Source organism: Scomber scombrus, chromosome 24 (assembly GCF_963691925.1).
Source record: "Scomber scombrus chromosome 24, fScoSco1.1, whole genome shotgun sequence".
NCBI classification, from domain to species: domain Eukaryota; kingdom Metazoa; phylum Chordata; class Actinopteri; order Scombriformes; family Scombridae; genus Scomber; species Scomber scombrus.
In genome coordinates this window covers 15,145,594-15,160,462 of record NC_084993.1, presented here as the reverse complement: position 1 = coordinate 15,160,462, position 14,869 = coordinate 15,145,594, and positions in this window count along the sequence as shown.

The window sequence follows — 14,869 nt, the reverse complement described above, 5'->3', positions numbered from 1 at the left end:
CCATGAGCAACCCTCAAAATTTCCCTGAAATTTTCTTGTTATAATTTATCTTACTTTTAAATGTGACCAGCATGACAAGGCTTGCTTTAAGATTGGCCCCTTGCATTCCCTTATGCACGTCACCCTGAGGAGCTTGAGCCATGTATTTTATGAATCCTAACACCTTTTAATTTCTTCTACAAGGATGTGGAGGAGCTCGACGCAGACCTTGCGATGGAAGTGATTAAGATTGCCATCATCGGTGATGGACGTGCAACCATCGTAGTCGAGGGAACCAAGATCCTGCAGGGGATTGATGTCGCCAGATCCTGTGCTTTGCTGATGGGAGTAATCTATGCTCTTAACCGTAGCTATCCCAAGCAGTTGAAATTGAACTTTGAGGCATTCCAGAATCTATGCCTTGAGCTCGATGGATTATATTAATTTTGGTTCTAATTAATTAGAATATTACTGTCTGAATTTCTGTTCTTTTTGAGCACCAGGAAAGAGTCCCTTAGCTGCTGTCCTGTTGCCAGGTTTTGACATCCCTCTCATGCCTCTAAATATTCCTAGCAACCATTCAGAAGGTGTTTGTCATCTCCTTGCTGCCAGAGCTGTTTTCCCTCAGGCACCCTCAAACAAACACAAACACACACACCATCCTTATCTTCCTCAGATTGGGTTATAATCATTTGATTTTAACTGCTTCTTGCTTCACAACGACAGCAAGGCTCTGTAGCTACACCTGCTTTGTGAAGACTTTGTGGTTGTTTTGTGGGCGGGCTCCACCATGGAGGAGCCTGCCCACAAAACAACCAAGGTTGGAGTTTTGAGCAACTTCCCTCCTGGGAAACACAGGAAAATGCCCTTATTATAGGACAGGGCTTAACTTAACTCTTGCAGAGATCAACTTAATTATTATGTTACTTAGAAATGCATTTTATTATAGCCAAAAAGCTACTTCACCATACTCAAAACATTCACAACTTTGAATTAATGTAATTCTACCAGCAGTTGGCTTAACTTAAAAATTCTAGTGGAAAACTTTAACATATTTATTTATTAGAGTGAGCTTAAATATCTCTTGTTGATTAGAAGTTATTTTTTTTAAGTTGGCTCAATTCAAAATCATTGGAACCTGTTGACAAAATAAATGTATTTAAAGTCAATGTTTCATTTTTTTTGACTGGACTGGATTCAAAATGGAACAACACAACCCTATGGACATTCTTTTACTTAAGCATAAATCTCGATGGTCAAATTCACGTCTACACTGTACAGATACACCTACAATACAGTATGATGAAAAAAACAGGGTTTATGTCAAGACTGCTCAATCTGTCAGTCAATAAAATACAATGGGCTCTAGACTGAGTAAAGACCAAAAGACACATGCTCTCTCTTGTCCCAAGATTGAATGAGGATTAGCCAGGAATAATGTTTTTAATACACAGTATGGGTCAAATCCACAAAAGGAAATTTTTAAAACCCAGCAGAAGAAGAACAGTAGTAGAAAGCGTCTACACTGTCGGAAAAAAGTTCATAGCGTCCACTGCCATGTACAAGAACACACAAACCAGGCAACCAGTTCAGCTCCTTCCATGTTTACCTCCTTGTTGTCGTTTTCTTTGTTATGCTATCCTCGAGTCCGGTGGGTCCTATCTGGGTCCTACTCTGCTATGGAGACACAACGGCCTAGAGGACCGAGTGAGAGGACATTCCTGTAAAGGTCCCGCCTCTTTAATTTTACCAGGAACTTCCTTAGTGGAAACGGGGCTATGTGTGTACAGTGAGGGTGGTGCTATCTTCATGTCTTCAGGGGTTTGGTGTTAACTGTGGGCACACTTTCTCCTCACTCACTCTCTCTCTCTGTCTCTTCAAATCTCAAAGCTTGTGAAGCTTGAATGATACTGGATTGATACTAAATGATATCAAGGGCAAAATCTTCAGTCAGACATTAAGGGGGATCAAGTGGGTATGATGTTCTAGGCTTATCTCAGACTTTCAGCTACTTAAACATAAAGATGTCATGACAGCTCTGATGGAGCTGTCAGGGTTCATCCATAAGGGCTGCTTTATAACAAGCAATCCCATGTATGAAGCTGAATCTGAGTGTAACAGTTGACCTGTACACTGTAAATTTTTTCACCGTAAATTTACAGTAAATTACTGGCTACTAGTTGCATTACTTTCACAGTAATTTACTGCACTTGTTTCACAGTAATGTACTGTAAATATTAAAATAACAGTAATTGCCTGTATTTTTTAACTTTTACTGTAAAAGTAATGCAACTCAGTAGCCAGTAATTTACTGTAAATTTACAATTTAGATAATACTGTAAAATATTGCAAATTTGACTTGTTAACTGTGATTTTACCACACTAACATACTTTGGATTTGCTAAATTAAAAGTCAAAACAAGAACAAAGAAAACAAAGACAATACTCATTTGAACTTTTTAATAATTATACAACTATTAAATTCAACAGTTTACCATAGCTGTCTCTGGACATAAAGCCCTACACATACAACACACGTCAATTTACAACTTTTAACAAATACAACAATACAGTATAAACAATTTACAACTTCTGAAAATATTTACGTAAACTATATAACAATTTCATATTTGCATTTTACACTGACCACTCAAAGTCAACAAGTTTTCTTTGCAGTGTGCTCACATGTTGATTGATGGCTCCACGTTTGTTCATCGACTTGGAGCCCATCTCAGGGTTAATGCCAAAGAAGCACCTGTAAACAATAAGCAAAGACAACTTTAAGTTTTACAGATTTATTGCGTTTTTATATTGCATTGTTAACGTTAGCTCACTTTAACTTTGACTTTCACGCCTATTTGCGGCGAAAACACTGCATATTCTCGGTCGAATAACTCACACACTATCCCTCTAAATGACATGTGGAGAACATTAAATGAAAACACATACTTTGAGCTTTCCAAAGATATAAGTTACTTATCTGTGAGGCAACGCTTAGCGGAGAAAAACGGCTTTGAAATGACTTAGTTGCTGCAGCTGGAGGCTAACGTTAGCTCACTTTAAACTTTGACTTTCGCGCTAATTCGCGGCGAAAACCCTGCGTATTCTCGGTCGAATAACTCACACACTATCCCTCTAAATGACATGTGGAGATTAAATGAAAACACATAATTTGAGTTTTCCAAAGATATAAATTACTTATCTGTGAGGCAAAGCTTCGCGGAGAAAAACGGCTTTGAAATGACTTAACAGCCAAAAAAGTTGAGCATAAAATGACGTTACCTTGATCCAAAAGTTCGTTCATTTACTAACTCACACAACTAATAGAAAGTTGTGACAAACTGTCTAATATTTTAGGCTAATGCTTATCAAAGAGGACGGTTTGAATACAGTATTTTACTGTGAAATAAAACAGCAAAATGTTGTGAAATCCTGGTATCAGTTTTTTCACAGTAATTTACTGTAAATAGTAAATTACAGTATTATATTGTGATTATTACAGTTAAAGCCTGTAAAGTAATAATACAGTAATATATTGTGAAATATTACAATTAAATATTGTAAAATCCTGGTAACATTTTACAGTGTAGATGTGTAGTAGAACACAGAACATTAATGACCATCAGATACTGACTGCTGACCGCATGTGTAAATGTGCACAGTTTGGAGATGCACTTATTGTTTCAGCTGCTGTGTGAAACTCAGCCAGCTATGGACAACATCTGGACACCTGAACATTATTCTAAGCTTCAGACATTACATCTAATACATTTCAGACCTGCACGAGTCACAATAATAGCTGTATTCTGACATTTGAGATTTTCGTACATTATAGATGTGAAATACTAGAAAAGTAAATTAATTTAAATCCATGAAAGTTGGTTTGCGTTTGAGCTCTGTGTGTGTGCACCTGTGTTAATTGAAGACACAATATGAGGCTTTTGTGTTATCTGCAGTTTTCATTATGGATCAATCTGTGTGCTGAAACACTGGAAAACACTCACTCAAACAAACGCATGACAAGGACAAATTTCACTCAGTTGCAAAACTTAATTGACGTGTTTGTGTCATCACATCATTTGCACAAAATGTTTTGTTGAACTTTAAAACAGAGCAGATTGCAGGGCAAATGCTGCACAATACACAGTGCTATTAGAGTGTGTGATCCATACTTTGTGAATTTGGGCCTATATTTTTTATTCTCATTAAAATTGAACTATGATGTAAGCTAAAGAATTACAACCGTCTATTACATTTAAAGATGCCCACTTCATCACTGGTGATTTTCTGAACCTGTAAACTACAGTGATCATGCAATCAGCAGACTACATCACTGGAAATAACAGCTTTTTATTCCTATGTGAACTTAATTTCCCTTCAGCTGACTGCTTGAACTTGCTTCACCTCTCATAAATGTTTAAGATCCTCATGTGACCTTTATTTATTTATCAAAATAAAACACTTGGCAGGGCATCCCTTAACATCATGGTAACTTCTGGTGTTTGGCAACTGACTCAAGTTTTAAGATGCTACTTATGCGAGACTCTAACTCATTCAGTTTAAAGTCATTCATCGGCTTCACTTTTCCTAAACCAAGCTGAGCAGAATCTTTCCCTCTATCTCTGCTACCTGTGATAAGTGTAAGTCAGGTGATGGGACCCTAGGCCATCTTTTTTGGGTCTTGCTCAAAATTCACTAGCTTTTGGTATGACATTTTTAAACTGTATATTGACATGTATAGCAGACAGCTAATCCCTGATTGTCTTTTTGTGATATTGGGTTACTCAGATTTTTCTTTGACTCCTCCCCCAACATTACAACAAGCCCTCATGTTTGGTATGGCCATTGCAAAAACGGTTATGCTATTTTATTTATTATGTTCTGTTTTGTTGTGTGGCTTTCTCTACTTTGTTCTCCATGTTGGAAAAAAGCAAAACACATAAATAAAATGTAAAAAAAAAAAGAATACACTTCAATAAAACAACACATTGAAAGATAATTTTGATTTTATCTGCTCTTCAATCTATTATTACTTTGAAATGTTTCTGCAGTCGGTTATTTGGGAGAAAGAGTTATTACTGGTTTGTCTACACACACGCACACAGGCACACACGCACACGCAGGAGATCCTTTAAAACCATTTATCAATCATGCCATGTGTATCCATGGTAACACTGTCACGCGTCGTGATGATGATGGTCGTTCAATTAAGGCTATTACTTTGCTCCCAATACCTCACAGAGAGAAATGTGGGCCACACATCATTATTGCACTGCAACTTTCTACTACTTTTTCTGTGTCATGCTGATTTCTTGTTTCCATGACAGCAAATAAATAGATTAACCCTCCTGTTGTGTTCCAGTCAAATTGGACAATTTTTATTATCTAAAAAAAGGTTTAATTTTTTATTGAAAAAAGACTTTGTCCACACAGGCCATGTATACAATAAAAATACATTTTTATTTTTTTTATTTTTTTGGGGGTGTTTTATTAAACTATTATACTCTCATGCCCATCACTTACCTTAACCCTAACCCCGCCCATTCATCAGAGGGACACACATCCTCTCCCAGATCTCCACATGCACACACACAAACCTCACTCCTTTTCTTGGCTTCCATGGCAACCCCCACAGATGCCTTTCCCAAACAGTATCTTTCCGCAACCCCTCAAAATCGCAACATTGTTTCAGAGCGTAAAGAATGTTTCTTGCGGCGCTCTTTTGAGGCCTTGCACACAATTCATTCTGTGGCAGCACAATGACCAAACAATATACTGCATGTAAGACAGCTGTCGTTACTTGACTCAAAATAGTCTGATAAATAATACAATATGTGTCATCTCAATATAATCCATACATACATATTGTTAGGGAATTTTCCATAACTAATATGCACTGGGTCAAACTAGGCTTTGCGGTCATAGCAAGGCCACATCAAATATTGTGTTTAGACAGTCTCCCCTTGAGATAGTGCTGAGCAGTGAGTCTGCTCCTTTTGGGGAAAACAGGAGGCATTCTGATAGTGTTGCTATAGCAGCCAAGGTCAGATATGTCTTTGACTGTTTTCCCTGAATGGGGTAAAGGTAACTGGAGTCAGAAGTTTGATATAGTGTGGGATGTAGGACAAAGCTCCTGAGTGAGGTCTAAGCAATGTTTTGTCTATAGACCAGTAGACTAAATTCTGCATATTGTAGATGTGTTGGATATGCCCATATTTAGGCATGGCTCAACCTTGTGCATTATCTGTGTGGTTTAAAGTCTATCCCCGGAGGAGAGAAACTTCAGAATTGAAGGGAGCATCAGAACATAACGTGTACTGATCATTCATTCATTTCTCCTTGATCAAGTAAATAAACCCTTTCAATACAAGACATCCTGGACTCCTGTCTACTCTCTCCATTGATGTATGGGCTGCATAATTAAAATCTCTATCACATAGAGACAAGTTCAAAATGTGTAATATTCACAAGAATTTAAGCTGATAACACGGTAGGTGGTAATACATGTATTATTATGGATTTATAATCAACTATAATGGAGAGGTCATTTTGGTCGCTTTGGACCAGGAACACAGAATTAATTGATGTTAAACAAACACAACAGGAGGGTTAAATTAGCCTGGTAAAGCAATTATAATGGAGCAATACCAGAGGCCAAGCAATCAGCCCATTCAGAACAGGTGTTATGTTTTTGTATTTTTTAATTGTGGATGATGCTGCTTTCTGTTAATGCAAGCTCATCACTTCCTCCATGTTGGCCTGCTGCCTTGATAAACACATCACTAATTCCATCAGTACAACACAGTACAACAGTCATGTCATACTCAGCACACAAGCATTATTTTAATCTGCAAATGAGTTCCAATCACTTGTACTTTGTCATTCTTTCAATCATTGCTAAGCTGCTACTTATTGAACTCAACACTGGTTATTTTGCACCACTTCAAACACATGCATGTGTATCTATTAAACAGATGCAGCAGGCTAGAGCCATAGTTTGCATGTCATTGGTGAGAGTCACACAAATTACAGGAGGAGACAGGTCAAGAGGTTGATTATATCTTCTGCCTCTAAAGACCAGGCATAAAGAAAATGCAGAATCACAGACAGTAGCAACATTTCAGTATTTCCTATTACTGGGTAATAGTGCTGCATTCGTCAAAACTGTGTGGAACTTTTTTGGCACAGTGCTGAACGAGTTAGAATCCTTCTCAAATGACAGAGACTATGTTGTGTCAATTGGTAGCTACAAATCTAAGCATACAGAAATTTTATTTTGCAGATGACACACAGATTTACAGGGCGCACTGAGTGAGTGCAGCTGAACAAATCAATGATTGCATGTTCCAGCAGTTTCTTTAACCCTAACATACTGTTTGGATCAGATTTTAACTTTTTTTGACATTTGACAGCTGTAAAAACACCCCGCATGTCTTTTACTCCGAAATTTGATGAGTGGCCCCAAAATGCACAAAATTAAAAACTTTTTAAAATGTTATACTTTCGTATATATCCTGCAAATGTTTTTCCATTGAGGCTGTTCTGGGTCAAATTTTAGCCGTATCTATTGACATGTGATTTAGTGAAATGAATAGTTAATAGTTTTAATAAGATAGTAGTTATGAAGATTTCTTTTTATGATGTAGCAGTGAAGACTGATGGCTCTAATGGTTATACAATAAACCCCACAGTTCCATAAAGTTCTTGTATTGCTATGTTATATTTTCATTTCTTAGGTATAGGGGAATGTAAAAGCATATATTTCTCTTGGGAAAGGAGGTGAGAAGGTGACAGATCATTGCAAGAAACTTAAGAAACAAGTTACACGCTGTGCCATAACAGTGATGCTATAGGTTTACTTCCTGTCACATTGTGTGACACGTGTCTAATTCAATCTTTCTCTTAATTTGCGTCACATTGTAAAGTGTCAGTTTTGAGGGAGGTCAGTTTGTGTAATGAAAGCCTGATGAGTCATAGCACTGAAATGTAAATAGAGAATATATAGATGAAAGAAGAGAGACATGTCGTTAATTGGCCAGTGATTCATTTGCATCATATTCTGATTGGTCAGTAGACACGCTGTCACAAGCACTACATAGCAGTACCAGATAGTAAGTGAACACCAGAGAGCTTAGCACTTTTAATGCAAACTCTGAGCCCAGTGTTTCCAGCATTAAGATCATTACAAAGTCAGCCTACTATCATCTGAAGAATATTGATGATTAAAGGATCTTTTGTCTCAGCATGATTTGGAAAAACTTGTCCATGCATTTATCTTTAGTAGACTTGACTTACAGGTCTCCATAAGAAATGGTCAGAAAGCTGCAGCTGATTCAGAACATTGCTGCTCAAGTCTTCACTAAGACCAAGAAAGTGGATTGCACCACTCCAGCTCTCTGACCTTTAGACTGCCTTCCTTTCTTTCAAAGAAGAAATTGATTTTAAAATACTACTGCTGGTTTATAAAGCACTGAATGGTTTAGGGCCAAAATACATTTCTGATCTGCTGCTAGACTGTGAACCATCCAGAATGTTCTGATCATCTGGGACAGGTCTGCTTTCTGTTCTCAGAGTGTATGCTAAATATGAAGAAGCAGCGTTCAGTTTTTATGCTCCACATATCTGAACAAATTCCCAGAAAACATGAGGTCTGCTGCAACTCTCTCTTCTTTTAAATAAGGGTTGAATACTTTTCTTTTTTACTGCTGCTTTTTATTAAATCAAACTAAGGCATTCATCTTCATATCTCACACACTGCACTGTAACTTGTATTCTCCTGTTTCTGTCTTTTTATATTTAAATGGGTTTTATGTGAATTGCCTTGTTGAATTGAGCTATACAAATACACTTGCCTTGCCTTTCCTAAACATGTGTTAAGGCTGGTGCATAACTACAACTGAATTGTTGAAAGAAAAACTGATATCATATCTGATTGCTAACAGCAAACAAGTAGTGAATGAGGAGTTTTGGTTTGTGTTCATCACTGCAGGCTGCAAGTAAGCTTTCCTTTCTTTTGCTTAGACATTTTAATGTGTGTTTGGCTTCTCCCTCAGCATTAACATCCAAATCAAAACCATCTCCATCAGACTGCCTAATGAGCTGCTGTCTTAGTCAATGCAAACTGCAGCCACAAACACAATGAAAACCACAGCACATGTTTCTCTGAGCTACTCAGGCCCCTAAGAGCAGGAATAGACATGACTCTGTAGTTGTACTGGTGGAATTACTGGTGTGGAAATGCATGCAATCATAATGAATTTTTCAAAACAGCAGGTAAACATGCAGAAAGTACTGAGTTTGCATTAACTGCAGAGAGTATGTGCTTTGGAAATGTACTGCTCTCAATATGAGAGCCATTATAGTAAACACTCAGTCTTTATTAGAGATGTCCCTTTCTTTGTTAATGAGGGCCATCATTTGAATATCAGCTTTTATTTCATTATTAACAGTAAATGTATAGCATCTATAATAGGGCATGTCAAGTAGAAATGTAATTGGGAAAGTATAAATTGCAGCATTATGATTTATCCCATCCAGCATGTCCATATGGGTCCCATAAGGGTTAAATCTGGGCTGCAAATATGGTTCCCATGTGGGTCTGTACGCAGTTTCCATGGCGACCCCACTCGTGTTTGCCCATATGGGCTTCAAGTGGGTTGTGACTGGGTTTTCGGTGGGGCCCAGCTGGGTGAGACCCATGTAGGCCCCATATGTTTGCCCATATGGGGTCTAAGTGAGATCAGAATGGACCTTAAATGAGGCCTATTTAGCCAGCCCACATAGGTTTCACATGTGGGGCCCATGTTACTGAAACAATATAGGGCCAATACAATTTACCCTGTTTATGCCCATGCCCGCTTAGCCCACTTACATCCCTTATGGGGCTCATACAGTCAGCCCATGTGGGCTTCACATGTGAGGGCCATGTTACTTAAACCATGTGGGACGCACAAAATTTGCCCTGTTGAAGTCCATGCCCACTCAGTACCCACATAGCCCGCATTTAACCCATGTGGGGCCCACATGGTCATGCTGGCTGGAATTATATCTAACAACACAGTGAGATTAAGACGTAAAAATAAACATGTACATTATGAAAATACAAGTAGGTTAACTACTGTATGTGCAATAGCCTATGTTAAAAATGAAAAACTATAAACCAACAAACAATACATTTGCAGACCTACACATTTTCGATTTGGCTGTTTTGACTTTGAGCTGCTTCTCTTAAGGTCAAGAGGTGTGAAAGTGAAGTCTTATCTCTGCACTGACTGCGGCCCCTAACTTACCACACATGCATATTACTGCTTATTTATAGCCCCTCTTAGAGCCACTCGAGTGTGGACGAGGAATATATTCCATTATAGGTGCCTTTGCTCGGCTGCATAGCTCACCTCTATTATGTGCCCTCATGTGTGCCTGTACACATCATTGTATGAATGTAAAAGGCAGCTAATGGATATATGAGTTGACAGCCGGGCCACTGTGGACATCATGGTACATGGTGCCGCCCTCAGCTCCCCTGAAGGGCAGAGCCAGACCAGGCCAGTCCTGCCTACAGGATATCAAGAGACCCCATCTCTTCTGATAAGGATCCACATTTGACATCAACCCCCTCCTAGGCAGACTTTAAACACGGGTTGAGATTAGACAGATAGCCACTGGCTTCCACTGATTGCTCCAATAGAGATGTGAATTAAAAGTTAGGTAGGACGGGGTCTTACTACAGACCTCAATCTTGGGGCAACAAAGCCATGACAGTATGAATGTGGATAGTTTACTGCTGCATTTCATATATATGCAGTCAGGATGTATGTAACAGTAACTTTGCAAGGTAATGGGAGAGTAACTTAAAAATGTAGTAAAAGCCTATAAGTAACATGTAAAGTTGAAATTTGAAGTACTACTGAGGAAATGTCACTTGATCTTCAGGGTTTTATAGAGGCAACTAATGTTATAATGGATTTTCTAATTTTATAAGTAACAATAATTTTATTGAACATGCACAATAAGATGAAAATGTGAAAAAATCTTTGCTGATGACATCATATTTATAAGGAGGAAGTGAAGGCAAGAATGGCATAGGAAGTCCTCTCATGGAGTCCAGACACTGGTAGCGGTTATAAATGAGGTAATGTTGATGATTTGTTAACTGAGACTAACACCCCTAATCAGCTGATATGAGAAGGATAAGTGGGGGGGGGAGAGAGAAAGGAATGAGAACAGATACATAATAGACAGTCTTTCTGCTCAAACTACATTTGGGCACCTGATTGTTGTTTAAAGACAAACTTAAATAATTGTGAATGTGTCCTTTAAGGGGTGAAATGTAGTGTGTACTTCATTTTGGTACAAATTCTTAGAGGATGTTTCACTAGCCAGCATCGCGACTGTGCTACTCATTAGAGAACTGTAAGACAAATAGAAAAGGCAAATAAGCATTTCATATATTTTATTATTCTGCATCAACACTTCAGTACATATTTACTGTAAACAGTCATACATTACCCAAAGAATCATAGAGCAAACACTGCAAACACATGTTGGCTATAGACTACAGAGAACGTATCTCTCAAGGAGCAGCCTTGTTACACCTTAACAACAGCAACAACTTTGACAGCTTCACATTTTCTCTCTTAGAAACAAGCCTTTATGGAGTAACTATCATTTTCTTTGTCTGTGTCCTTTCCAACCTGTGGCTGGAATAGAAATACCTCTCAAAATAAAAAAATAAATAATTCCTGGTCTCATTTTCCTATGGGATCAAGAAGTAAGGCATCAAAAACAAGTATTTCCCAAAATGTTTTTTATCCAAATTAAGTTAAAGCTGGTTTTCTTCAGCACTGAAACCTGCAGGTATGTCTTCTTCCAACACTAGCATTCAGCTTACAGTTCATATCACTGCACAAAATGTTCAGAAAATGGGAGTGACAGGCTCTGAAACCTATTTAGGGGTTAGTTTTCAAACAGGCAAAGACTAGCATACACATGAGGAAAAGAACACTGCTAAACTAGAACAGAGATGTTCTGCATTGGAGAGCAATTTTCTTCTTGTGAAAAGAGAACAAAATGATTTCACTGCACTTCAGCAACACATTTTTCAGTCAAGTACTCTACTATATTTTATATGGAAATCTTTGCTTAATAGTTTTGTTCTTGCATGAGTCAAACCACACATCTATTCAAGTTTTAAACAGAAAGTAAAACAATTATCGGGTCTCTTAAGTACAATCCTGCAAGGAAGACTTCAGCTTTTAAACTTGTGGGTAGGCTTGAGTGTGCTTCAGACATCCGCAGACAGCTAAGGCAGGACGTTATAGTGCAGGAAGAGAATGGAATTATGAAATATCCTAATTATTTTCATATCACAGATTATTTTGTTGACTACTTAGTGACTTCATGGTCTCATTTACACCTTGCATTAAAATGTGTTTTGTTTGATCAGATCAGATAGTGTTTGCCCACATGAAAGTACAGATTTAAATGCACCCAAGACGCAAGAATGGATTGTGATCCGATTGGCCAAACAACCTCCAGAAGTGGTCAGGGGTGCATTGTGACCACATTTAGCACAAATGTAAATGCAATTGCATTGTCATTAACACCTATCCCAGCCAGTATGTCCATGTGGGCCCCATAAGGGATACATTTGGGCTGCAAATATGCATCCCACGAGGTTTTGTCCACGCTGTCCACAGTGGCTGCACCTGTGTTTGCCCATATGGGCTTCAAGTGGGTTCTGACTGGTTTTCAGGAAGGGCCCAACTGGGTGAGTTACACATGTGGGGCCCATGTTTCTGAAACAATATGGGGCCCATACAATGTGCCCTGTTTATGCCCATGCCCGCTTAGCCCACTTACATCCCTTATGGGGCTCATACAGTCAGCCCATGTGGGCTTTACATGTGGGGCCAATGTTACTGAAACCATGTGGGACCCACAAAATTTGCCCAGTTCAAGCCCATGCCCACTCAGTACCCACGCAGTACCCAGGTAGCCCGCATTTCCCCCATGTGGTGCCCACATGGACATGCTGGCTGGGATGTAGTTGGATACTGAATACTTACTTGCATGCAGCTGTTCCAAATGAGTGAGGTAGCAGCCATTAGGCAGATAGTAAGAAAGCTGCAAGAAAGCTATGGATAGGGAATGGAGTCAATAAGAGGCCAAGTGTCTTAATCAATTCTCAAAGTGGACACTGGATACACTTAACCAGGTGTAAATGTAATCAGGTTAAATCATATCAAGATACAAGCTGGATACAAGAAGCGTTTAAGTGCGAGGTGTAAAGAGACTCCATGACTATTAAGAAACACTTTTTATGTTTTTATGTTTTCATAAACTCACAGCGTTCACTGACCTGTGAATGTCTTGTGAGTGTGAAAAGGTCATTATACATATAACAGCTCTCTCTCCATTAACAGCAACCACAGCTTTTTTGTTTAGCTACTCAGTGACAACACACAATATCTAGCGATTACACTTTTTCACTGTTTAAATGCTGCCGACGTCCCTACCTGTCTGAACGTGTTATTTACTGGTTATCTGTGTTTAACCTGTGGCCTGTCTATAATTATACACGCCTTCCTGCTTCAGCCACTTCACATTTGTTTGGGTGCCTGTTGTCTGTTTGGAGACCAGTGAAATCCCTTCATGTACAGATGTGCAGTGTGAGGGACTGCTGTTGTGGAAGTGTTTTTTCCACACTCTGTATCCCCATTTGAATGTGTAAAAACCCTTTATATTCTCAATAGAATTACTTCACACAGAAACATTGGACTCTCCTGGACAATGTAATGACCTCACAGGTTTATGTTGTGACCCAGAAATTAATAGTGAACTGATTTACTGATCTGCAGCTTAATCTTTAGCTCCCATCTGCTGTTAGAAGCACATATGACATTAGTTTAAGCTTGGTGATTTGCTATTTTTCTTGCTAAAATGAACTATGGGAGTCAAAGTTAACTTATACCCCAATGTTTTTTTTATGTTTACAGTCTTGTACCTTTGACTTTTTTTTATTTTATTTTAAAAATGTTTATCAAAGAACCAGATATATTTGCAGTTGTTCGTCTTTTGATCTGATGATTTAAACAGGGGAGTTTCATGTTGATCCAAGGTGAAGTGCAACAACTGTGAGTCACCTTTTCTGAGGGAAAAATGAAAGGAATGTGTACCTCGAGAACCAGCAGCGCCTGAAATAGCTCCTTCCACTTCAGAATTCTATTGGCTTGTTTCATGTTACTTGTAAAAAACAACATCCCACATTTTACAGTGTAACTTCCCGTCATTTACCATGAATCCATACATAAACACTTTAATGTAGATGCAGCAGGAAAAAAAAAATAAGACAACGAGGAACAAGGGTTTAACATTTGAAGATTTAGAGTATAACCCTCCCAACATTTACTGTGTAATTTCCTGAAACATACAGTGTAACTGCCTCATATGAATCAGTATATGTATATGGATGAATGCAATATTCATCCATATACACATACTGATTCATATGAGGCAGTGAGGGTTTTCTTGATGGTTTGTTACAAATACACTTTAACGGTTTCCTGTTTGGTTCATGTTGGGTTTTTTTTTTGTTTGTTTACTATAATTCATCATTTTATAACAATATTTTGATTGCAATGAAAATGTGTATATCCTTGTTTCCTTAGTTAACATAATAGAATATTTAAGAGTTAATATATCTTGTTGTTATATTGTATAATGGTATTTTACATTGTTGAGATGTGATGAATAAAACATTATATTATATCTTTTCGTTTTCTGTTCAAACTGTAGTTCCTGTCTGTTGTTAATGACATGTTGCATGGTGTTAGTTTGTGACATGAAAGGTAACCACACCAAACAGCTGGTCTTGGGTCTTTTATTGTAA